We start from the raw sequence: 11848 nt of genomic DNA on the forward strand, positions 1-11848 counted from the left end.
CATAAATCTGCTCAGACCCAGATTACATTTCATGCATTGTAACAATAATGTGCAAGGAAGCAAAGAGACCAGCAAATTCATAAATACAGAGCAATTTGAGATTTCCTCATGCAAGTTATTCTAGAAATGCCAAATATCCCGTTTATGACAGCCCAAGAGTTGAAATGTTGATAGTTGTGTTCACATGTTCACGCAGAGTGAAAAGCTTTCACATTTCAAATAAAATAAGCAGAGAGGGGAATGGGATTCATCTTACTGAAGCTCTATAAGGCACAATTATTTGGTTGGTAAATGGAAATAAAATATGCTATAGAAAGCAGAAAACATAGCTTTTAGGGAGACAGGCTGCTTTTGAAAAGATGAATCTGTGATTCCACAGTGACATAAAAGCTGAAGTGTTATTTCCTAGTCCTTATTATGTTTTAACTGTCACTGAAAGTAAAGTAATGGAAAAATTGTATTTGTACATAAAAAGTGAGTATGAATTATCCGTTTATTATAAGCATTTTATCCTTTATCTATTTAGATACAATTATAACCTTGCTCTCCAGCATTTTAGAAAACAGGATGTTGGTCAATAAAAGTTCCAGTTAAGTAAGTACATATTCATTTTCCCTGAGTTAATCTCTCTTTTATTTTGTCCTTTATTCTTTCCGCCCAAACTGGGCAAAAAAGTATGTGTCCCAGAGATTCAACTTTTCTTTCCAAAAATTAGTAGGAACAGTAAATAACTCTAACTAAATTTTCCACTGTTTTTAAGTCTCTAATATTGCTATTCAGTAAAAAGTTTTGTATGATAGATCACCAGATGTGTTGAATCTAGATTAGTAAAATACTAGATAACAGCTTTTGGCTGTAACTACCCTTTTAAAAATATTGTTTATATGTACATATTTTATCCATGTGTGCCACTATATGTATATCATTTCTGCTAGATTGTCAGCTCCATGAGGACAGTGACTATCTTGTTCTTTCTGTATTCTCAGAACATAGCATAGTTTCTAGCATATAGTAAGCATGTGACACATTTATTTACTCATTAACTAATTTTTATTGAGCACTTACTATGTTCCAGACACTGTTTCTAGATGATGAGGATATAGGATTAAAGAAGAACAAGAAAAAGAAAGTTTCTGCTCTCATGGTGTTATATTTAGGGAATAACAAGGAAACAAATAAGTAAAACACACAGTATATACCTTGAGAAAACAAGTAAACTGCACAAGGGATGGAAAGAGATGAGTATGAGATGCTACCAGACACCAGGTGGTTATAGTAGAAGCTGCGCTGTGCCACCCATATCTCCTGTCAGGAAGAGACACACATTCCTCCAGCTGCCGTGAGTGGTGGCTGCTAAGAGTTCACAGCTAAGTCCTCTCTCGGACCTGGTCTTGGTGGGAGGAAGCTGCCTTGCCCAAAGTTCTGGGGTTCCCTGCATCCAATAACCACTCCACGCACTGGTACAGATCTCTCTTGCCTCAAGTGGAACCATTCTGACGGTTCAGCTCCAGAGAGTCCTGTAGGATCAGCTGAAGCCTCTGTTAGAACTGCATCAGCAGTTCAGCATCTTCCACTTCTCAATGCTGCTTCCTTCATCCTAAACTATCACAGATACTGGTCCTAAATATACTCCTCAATAAATCTCCTCATGTAAATTTCAGTCTCAGAGTAAGCAAGGAGGATAACAGCATTTGGATTTTATTCCAAGTAGAGTTGTCCAGTAGGTACTTAGTATGTGATTCTAGAGCTCAGGGAAGAAGTGGAGCTGAGGATATGGAGCTGGGAATTGTCAGGGTAGTTAAAGCCATAGAACTAAATAAAAAACACCCAGGGAGTAAGTGTAAATGGAGAATAAAATGAAGTCCAAGGGTGGATTTTGGAGCCCGCTACCACTTAGAGATCTGGAGGGATGGAAAGAAACAACAACAACAACAGCAGCATTGAAAAGAAGCAGCCATTGTGATGGCAGCACTGTGGAATGGTGCTCTGGTAACCAAAGGGGAAAATGCTTCAAGAAGGAGGGAGTTGGGATCGAACCGCATCATATCCTATGGAAAGGTCAAACTGATGAAAACTGAATTGATGATTAGATTTCACAACATAGAGGTCATTGTGAAATCGTTTGTAGTTTCAGTGGAATGGAGGGGGCAAGAGCATAATTTATTGAAGTAGAACATATGAGCCAAGGTTTGATAAATACCTGTTATATTAAAAGAATGCATCTGTACTTCTTCCACATTTGAGAAGATATGTGATCTGTATTCCCAGTGCCGAGAACAATGCCTAGCACATGGTATGTACTCAATCCACATTTTTTGGATAAATGAACTACGTGCTGCCATTTTTGTGAGTACACAGCATCACTGAACTAATGCTATAGAATTTTAAACTTGAGATCATAATTTTTCCTCTTAATTCAACTACCCCTTGGCTGGGGAAGTGCCACATGGCTGAGGTGGCACCAGAATTCAAACCGTTAAGGTTAAGTTCTTATTTTTATCTACTACAATATCCTAGCATATGAAACATTTGCTCTATGTAACTCTGTGAACCTAAAGTCACCTTCAGTTCAAAGTTGAGAAAAATCAAAGGTTTTTTCAGGATGCTCGAATAGTTATTTACTTAATCCCTCAGTGAGATCTCTTAATACTTCTAAGTAGATGAAATTGTATGAAACTTTCTGATTAAAATTTTACTTTTTAATTCTATATTTTTATTGGTGAAATACTGAGGAATCTACCTTGTGCTGAGTTTCCATTTTACTTAGAAAGTAACTCTTTGAAATAGAACAGCATGGGATTTAGGATCTTTCCTTCTCATCCCACGCAAAAAGTTCCCTTGCTTAATTCTTTTCAGTTAAATCTTTAATAGAGCAATAAAGCGTAAACTTTATCATTTGAACAAACTTTAAAACTCTTTCACGTTCATGATGATTCTCCTGAAAAATAGTGTTAGATGATGCAGTTCGGACTGAGATGAATTTATGTTGTGCTAGTAGTCACTTGTACTCAAAAAGGTCTAGTTTATTTTCAAAGAATCTAAGTATTTAACATCAAAAACCAGACAGTAAAAAATGCAATATTGTGAAATTTTCTAATTTATTTTATAGAGACAGATTTTGAATGTTGTACTCATAAAAGTACTACTTGTGGGTAATATCACTGAACCAGCCTTGGCAGAAACTTCAAAAAGCAACTGTCATGTGCAGAAAAATAGAGACTAGATTAACAAAATTTTACTCTCATGAGTTTTACTCATCAATACTGCTGATGCAGATGTGGAAATCAAAAGTGTGATTTATTTGTCTCATTGGCTAATATGTCATAATATTTTTCTCTGGAAGTGTCAGACAGTCTAAGAGAAAACAGAAAATGCCAGCTGTGTTCAGTTTGGCCATGGAGACAATGAGCAAGCATGAGGTAAGCCTATTTATTTTGGGTCTACACAGGCCAAGTTAAAGAGAAAGGAAGCCATTATGTAGATCATTCATCCTTCAAAACTTGTTATGGAATAAAAACAGAGTTTTTAAAATGATTCAAGGTACTTCAATAAAGTTTATCTTAAAAAAAATTTCATTTGCAGCCACTGAATGTTATAAATGATTTAGGCAAGGATGCAGAATCCACTAGATAAAAGGTAGTTGGAAAATAAGACATTCATTTGGCTTCAAAGACACATCCTACATATTACTTACTAATTACAATGGGAAATGATGCTTTTATAATGGAAAAATGCTGTAGACACAAACATGCGTATTATACACATATATGCATAATTATAAACTTTTTAAAAATTTACACACTTCTCTGCAACTTGCTTTCTTTTTTTTTGAGGTATAATTGACATATAACATTACATTAAAGTGTACAACATAATGATGTTTATATATAGTGAAATGATCACCAAAATAAGTCTAGTTAACTTCTATCACTATATATAGTTATAAAAAAATTTTTGTGTGTGATGAGAGCTTTTAAGATCTGCTCTCTTAGCAACTTTCAAACATGCAATACAGTATTGTTAACTATAGTTGCCATGCTGTAGACTATACCCCCATGACTTACTTGTTTTATAACTGGAAATTTGACGTTTTGAGCCCCTTCACCCATTTTGCCTACCCCCAACCCCTTCAACTTGCTTTTCTCAAGCAGTAATACCTGGTAGAATTTCCAGACCAGTTAGTATCTCTCTTTAATTTGCAGTCTTTCAGTGCCTGGAAAACATTCTGTGGTTGTGGATATAGTCTGACTTATTGAGCTAGTTCCTCCACTGAGGTGATTTACTTTTTCACCCCTGATTTTCCTCCTTTACAGACAATGCTATAAAATAAGTATCCTGGTACATATATCATATGGCTGGTTCTTTGTATCAATGAGATTAACATCTAAGAGTAGATCAAATATTTGCCTATAGTAACTTATGTTAATACATATTACCAAATTACTTTTCAAGTGAGCTAATGGTTCCCATTGTTCCCACAAGAAATACCTGAGATTATTATTCTTCCTCAATCTTATTCTCACCAACAGTAGGTATTATTGCTCTGTAATTTTCCCACTTTGATGGAGAAGAAAATGATACTTCCTCAGGGCTTTAATTTGCATTCTCTCACCACGCTTCAGTTTATGCGCTTTAAATATATATTTATTGATTATTTGTGTTTGCTTATCATATTCTTTGCCTATTTTTCTACTAGATTTTTTGCATTTCCTTAATATCTAAGACTACCTTATATTACTAGAAATATTCACACTCTGTCATCTGCAGAAATTTTTCTTTAAATATGTTATTTTCCCAGTTGATCTTACAGCATCTTTGGCCATAAATATTTTAAAATTTTATACATAAATCTGTGTCTATATATGGAAATATACCTTGAGTGTTTTTATTTTAGTTAAGAATGACTCCCACACCCATAGAGAAAAAAAAGTGATTTACCAGTTTTCTTTATATAAGCTCTTTGCTTTCTTTATCAAATTTATTTCTAATTTTTTTATATTTTTGTTTTAAATTTTTTAATAGTTTTACTATGGTATAACACATATACCATAAAATATCCCAATGTAAATGTACAGTTTAATGTTTCTAATGAATTTATGTAATTGTGCAACCATCACTACAAAATCCAACTTTAGAATACTTCCATCATGCCAAAATGTTTCCTTATGGCCATTTAGTCAATTCCTTCTTCCATCTCAGCACCTGGCAACCACAGATCTGCTTTCTGATTGTAGATTTGCCTTTTCTGAAAATTTCATATAAATAGAATCAGATAATATACGGTCTTTTGTTTCTAGCTTTATTTGCTAAGCTTAATGTTTTTGAGGTTGTATTAGTTTCCTGAGGTGATAACAAATTACCACAAACTGGGTAGCTTAAAACAACAGAAATTTATTGTCTCATAGTTCTGAAGGCCAGAGTCCAAAATCAAGATGTTGGCAGTGTTACATTCCCTCTGGAGGGTTCCAAGGAGAATCTAGCTTGCCTCTTCCTACTTCTGGTGGCTGTCAGCATTCCCTGTCATTCTTGGCTTATGGCCACATCATTGCAGTCTCTGCCTCTGTTGTTAATAGCCTTCTTCTGTGTATGTCTTTGTCTTTTCCTCTTCTCTCTCTCAAATCTCCTCTGCCTTTCTTTTAAGGACAATTGTCACTGAATTTAGGGCCCACCTGAATAAACAAGGATCATCTCTTCATCCCAAGATTCTTAACTGAATTACATCTGTAAAGAACTTTTTTCCAAATAGGGTAAAACTTACAGGTTCCAGAAACAAAGACATAAACAATCTTTTGGGACCACCCTCCAGTCCACTACAGAGGTTCTTCCATATGGCAGCATGCATTCGTGCTTTGTTTCTTTTCATTACCAAATATCATTCCATTGTATGGATATGCCACATTTTTTATCCATGTTTTAGCTGATGGATATTTAGGCTGTGTCTCCTTTTTGGCTATTATGCTGCTATGAACATCCATGTGCAAGTTCTTGTGTTTTCGTTTCTCATCAGTATTTATCTGGGAGTAGAGCTGCTGAGTCACATAATTGCTGTGTTTAACCTTTTTGGACACTGACAAATTGTTTTCTCAGGTGACTATACTATCTTACATGCCCCATCAACAATGTATGAGGTTCCAGTATCTCTATTTCCTCTCCAACACTTGATATCAGTGGTCTTTTTATATTACAGTCATTTTAGTGGGTCCTAAAGTGGTATCTCATTTTTGTGGCTTTAATTTGCATATTTCCTCGCTCTGTCCTTGTAGAGAGCCTGGGAGCAGTCATATCTCAATAGCAATAAGCATACCTAGTTTCCAGATCTTGGCTTCTAAATAGATTTTCTTTTAAAGTAATCTGAGCCTTCTTAGGGAAATGTCTGATTTCAAGACCAAAGCAGGGAAAGTTAAAAACAAGCCTGGAACATCTTGCTGTGACAGAAAGTAAGGACATGATCACAGAAAGATAGGGTTCTATCAAAAGGACGTAGAAGAAAGATTGTAGATGTTCCCACTGGCAGCAGTATAGAACAATTTGATCATCAAAATAAATAATAATAAATAATAGTAAAGTAATGTAGCCCATTGAATAAAATAGGAATCCTTTAGTCCACACTGATATAAATAAATAAATAAACAAACAAACTATTTATTTATTTATTTCCTCCTTATGATAGAATGCCAACCAACAAATACAGAATAATGGAATTGGAAATGGAAATTCTCCATTTAACAGTTAGCATAGATATAAACAACTTAAACAGAAACATTGCAAGAAATTAGTGAGTAAAAGTTGGACAGGGATATATATATATTTACTGGTGTCAAAGTATCTTCCCACAAAAATACTTATTAATTACAAAGAGAAAAAGAAATTTTATAGTGGAGAAACCTGGACGATGCCACCTTACTCCATTGAGCAAATCCAGGCATCGGGCAAATCGAAATTGAATGCCACTCAAGGGTATGTAACACTTCACATTGGTCTATGCAACTTCTTCACATTATTGAGAAAACGCATTACATGAGCCCAAACTGGGGATGTCTACAAAATAACTGACCTGTGATCTTTTGAAATGATAAGGTCATGAGAGTCAAGGGAGGGCTGAGGACCTGTTCCCAGAGACTAGACAAACCTAGATGCAACACATGACCCTGAATGGATCCTTTTCCTATAAAGAACGCTCCTGGGAGAACTGGCAAAACTTAAAGGGTGTATGGAAGTTCTTCGTACTGTTCTTGCACTGTTCAGTGAGTTTGACATGATTTCAAATGAAAAAGGATAAAAATTATGTTGTTAGAGTGTACCGTTGAAATAAATCCTATTTGGTAACATGGATTATGATTTGATACTCTCTTTATTAGGTTTTGTTATTAAAATTCTCCTGGCTTCATCAAATGAATTGAGGTGCTTTCTATTTTTCCTAAGATCTTGCAATTATTCAATTATTTACTTTATAATTTTGCTAGAATTCAGATATGAAGAAATTTGATTCTGCTGCCTTTGTAAAATACTAGATCTTTAATCACTTAAAAAAAATTCTTCTACAGTGGTTTATTCAAATTTCCTGTCTTTACTTGGGTTAATTGTTATACATATTGTTTGCTAGGAAATCATGTAGGTTTCAGAATTCAGATTTATTATAAATTTGCACATATGTGTTCTTTTATTTATTTTCTTCTCTTTGGTATTTGTCTTTACATATTCTTTCTCATTCACAATCTTACATATATTTTGTTCTCTCTGTTTTCCTTAATGTCAAATAAAAATGACATTCTCCTTTTGTAAATCAAATCAAAATCAAATGATGTGATTTTGAGCTTTTTAATTTTTATAAGCTATTTTTTGTTTTCTATTTCTTTAATCTTAAGTTTTATCTCTCAATTCCTTCTTCCTATTTTGTTTTTGTTCTTTTTCTAATTGATGTAAATGATTATAAAGCTTCTATATTTTAACATCTTTATTTTTTAATAATAAGGAATTTAAGGTTATACTTTTTTTCTGTGAATGTGGCTTTTACCAAATACTATAAGCTTTGGCAGGAAATTTTTTTTCATTGCTTTCTAGATAGTGTTAAATTTTTCATTGCTTTTTTGACAGTTTTTAACTTTTTCTTTGAATTCAAAAGAAAGCTTGATATGTAATTCTTGATTCCAGTGTAAAGTTTTTGTATCCTTTTTATTTATATCTAAATTTACTGGATTATAATCAGAAAATCATAATAAAAAATACGTAAGTAGTTTTTAGAAATCTTCCACGGAATATTAAAAAAAGGAATTTCTATATTTGAGGAACTGAAAGTTCTCTCTAAATCTCTATACAGTTGGTTCTCATTATTCACAGTAGTTATGTCCTCTAAAGACACTGTGAGACTGAACCTTTGCTCCTCGGAGAGATACAGGGGTTAGGTTCCTGTGAACCTCTGGTTACATTTTTGTCAACCAATCAATACATAACTGTCCTTTATGTGTGCTTCTGTTTAAAGGCACCTTATTTAATATATACTGGTGATTCATTAACATTGAATCCACAGTCAACATCACAGTAACTCATGCCTGGATGAAGTTTATCCACCATATATGTTTTCTCCATAAGGCACATCACAGCCTTCTTGTGCTTAGGAACCTAGATGGCACTTCAGAACTTGGGGGCCATTTTAAACAGTGAAGTCACCAACAAAATGCACAAAAAAATGCCAAAACCTGACACTGAATAGACTGGGAAAAGGACACTTGTCTATAATATGAGAGCTGAAACAAGAAGGCAGAATGACTGCTCATTTGACCTCAAGTTTTTCACCATCCTGCACATGTCTGTGACTGCAAAAGTGCCAAAAGTATTGACACAGGGGTTACAGACACATTTTAGCAAGGGGGCAAATTCACAAATATAGAATCTACAAATAATGAGAATGATCATATTTATATAAACAAGCTTTGTGATTGTATTATTTGATTCCTCTATGTCTTTTTCTGTCTATCTACCTACATTCATTTGTCTATCAGAATTGGCTAATCCTGATATTCATGTCCTTTACTATAATATTTTGTTTAACAGTTGCATTTCTAATAATTTTAAAAAAATGTTTAGCTGCTGTGTTGCTTCACATAGACACTTAGGACTGTTTTATTTTCTTCATAAATTTTACTTTTTATCGTTACGTGGTGTCCCTCTTTTTTCTGTTTAAAGATTTTTTTTTAACATTTTGTTTAGAGATTTTAAACTTAAAGTCCATGTTCCATGGTATTAATAGCACCACACCTGCTTTAAGATTTTGCTCTCCTTTTACATTTTATTAATTTTTATGTGTTTTCCCACCTCTCCTATAAAATCAAACAGATATTTCCCTAGTATTACATAAAAAGAAGATGCCAACTCTTTCCCTGCTGAGACGTTTCATTATTCCACTGTTGCTCCCCACCCATGGTATTCAACGTGAAGAAGACTTCGGTTGCAATTTCCTCCTTACTCTCCTCCCAAGAGATGAAGCCTTTGGAATATTGGAATATTTTTGCTTCCTTCTTTTTCATGCCTTTTCATTTCTTTAGTTTTCCTGAGGTGGTTTATTTCTTTAAATTCCAGATTACTATTAGACATTTCCTTTTTAATACACTTCTCTATTTCTAGGATCTGTATTTAGTTACACATTCCCAGTATATCACTGTTCACTTATTTTTAATCAAACATCATAAGTTTGTTGCTCACTATGGCTATCTCTCCTCTTTAGGTTTCTATTTTGTTTGTTTTTAATTAATAAGATCTTTCTCTAGTATTTTTCCCAGATGAGTAATGAGATGTGTGACTTCTCTGAATCCTTACATATCTGCAAACACCTTTCTTGTACCCTAACAGGTGAAATAAATTTTTAAGTTGGCAATGTATTCCATTGTCTTCTAGCTTCCAGTGTTGTAAAGGAGAATTTCATGATAGTCTAATCTTTTCCTTTATAAATAACTTACAAGCTTCTATACAGAAATAATATTTTGTATTATTAATTTATATATTAATTTATCTTTGGAGTTCAAATTTTTTGCCCAGGTTATGTCTTGTCATATGTATATATATTGTCATATATGTATATACACACACATACATATATACACGCCCATATAAATATAATATATACACATAAATACATCTAGATAGATACATGTGTATGTATTTATAGCTAATTATCTATATATGATGAGAAAAGATCTATATCTATCTCTATGCCTGAAACTTGATATCCTTTCTTCAATCCAGGGAAATATTTTTTTGTCTGTATGCTTCATTTTGTTTTATTTAAATATCCTCTCCTACATGTGCACCATCTTCTTTTTCTGGAACTCCAGATAGTCTCATGTCAGTGTCCTGAAACCTCTTCCATCTCTGGACTCATGAACTACATTTTTTCCCTGTGAGCTTTGTAATATTCTTGCATCCAGTTTCCAGGCTACTAGTTGAGTTTCAACAAAAACCATTTTCTTCACTAATGAATTTTAAATTTAAAAATCATGTTTTTGTTGTTGCTGCTTTTAAATCCAGGAAGTCTATTTTGTGTAGCCCTTGTGTCTGGTTAGGTACTTCTGTTATCCTTTCTGTCCAAGTTTAAGCTGTGTTCCCTGTCCTACAGCAACTCTAATTCTTAGGAAGCCTCTTCTGAATGCTCAGCTTGTTCCTCTCTCTGGCTGCTTGGTCTTGAGTGATCTGCTCATCAGAGCTCAGCTCCAGCTGCTGGTATATGTCAAGCAGTGACAGTTCAGTGAATGGTGGCCTGCCTGGAAGTCTCTAGCCGTGAGGACTCACATGGTGACATCAGGCAGACTGTCAGGGCCCTTTAAGGCAGCAGGAGGAAGGCTGTCTGTGCTTTATCTTCTCATGCTCTCCCAGGAGAGGGATGACTCAGGCTACCTCTTTAGCCACACCCGAGGGCCAGGAAGAACATGCACACTTCCCTGGGTGGAGGGCAATCTCCCATGCCTAACTTCACCCATTTTGTTCTTTTGCTTATGTCTATTTTCTTATTTTTCTATATATATTTGTATTTTTTTGAGAAAATAATTTAATCTGAAATGTCACTGCCCTCTTCTTTCTGCTTCTAAGTTCCTTTATTCCTTAAGATAAGGAAAGACTATCCTAGAACTCCTCTGTTACCAGTTTACATTTAGTGAAATTAAGGAGGGGAGAAAAGCTCCTGGGGAAGAAGAGGTTCTATTTGATATGAGGGGATATCACTTAATAACTGAGAAATGTCTAATTTACCTTAAACCTCAGGAATATATGCTTTAACATCTACATTAAAGAAAGATGGGAAGCAGAATTTGATCCCAGAATGCACCTAAAATTCATGTAAGGGCCTGTTTCTAGAAGAAAACATGAAAATGATTATTCCCATGTTTACAAGTCTTGTTTTTAATATATGAATTAACATTTTAAATTGACTTTTGGAAAAAGTGAAGCACAGCTACGTTGTTTTGCTAGACTGTGGTCCTACCTACAGTTCTGTTGGGAACATCAAGTTCTGTAGCCTCCAAGCAGTACTGGGCCCTTACAGAAAATATACATTATTTTTCTTTCTTTCTTTTTTATTTTTACTTTACTTTTTTACTGAGGTAAAATAAAAACATAAAATCGCGTGTTTGGGGGAGGGTATAGCTCAGTGGTAGAGGGCATGCCTAGCATGCACAAGATCCTGGGTTCAATCCCCAGTATCTCCATTAAAAAAGTAAATAAATAAACCTAATTACCTCCTCCCAAATTAATTAATTAATTAATTAAAGGTGTGAAATTGTAAAAAAAAAAAACTCAAATAATATCACACATTTTATGTTTTTATTTTACATAAAACACAACATAAAATCAATCATTTTAA

Source organism: Camelus dromedarius, chromosome 2 (genome assembly GCF_036321535.1).
Source record: "Camelus dromedarius isolate mCamDro1 chromosome 2, mCamDro1.pat, whole genome shotgun sequence".
NCBI lineage: Eukaryota > Metazoa > Chordata > Mammalia > Artiodactyla > Camelidae > Camelus > Camelus dromedarius.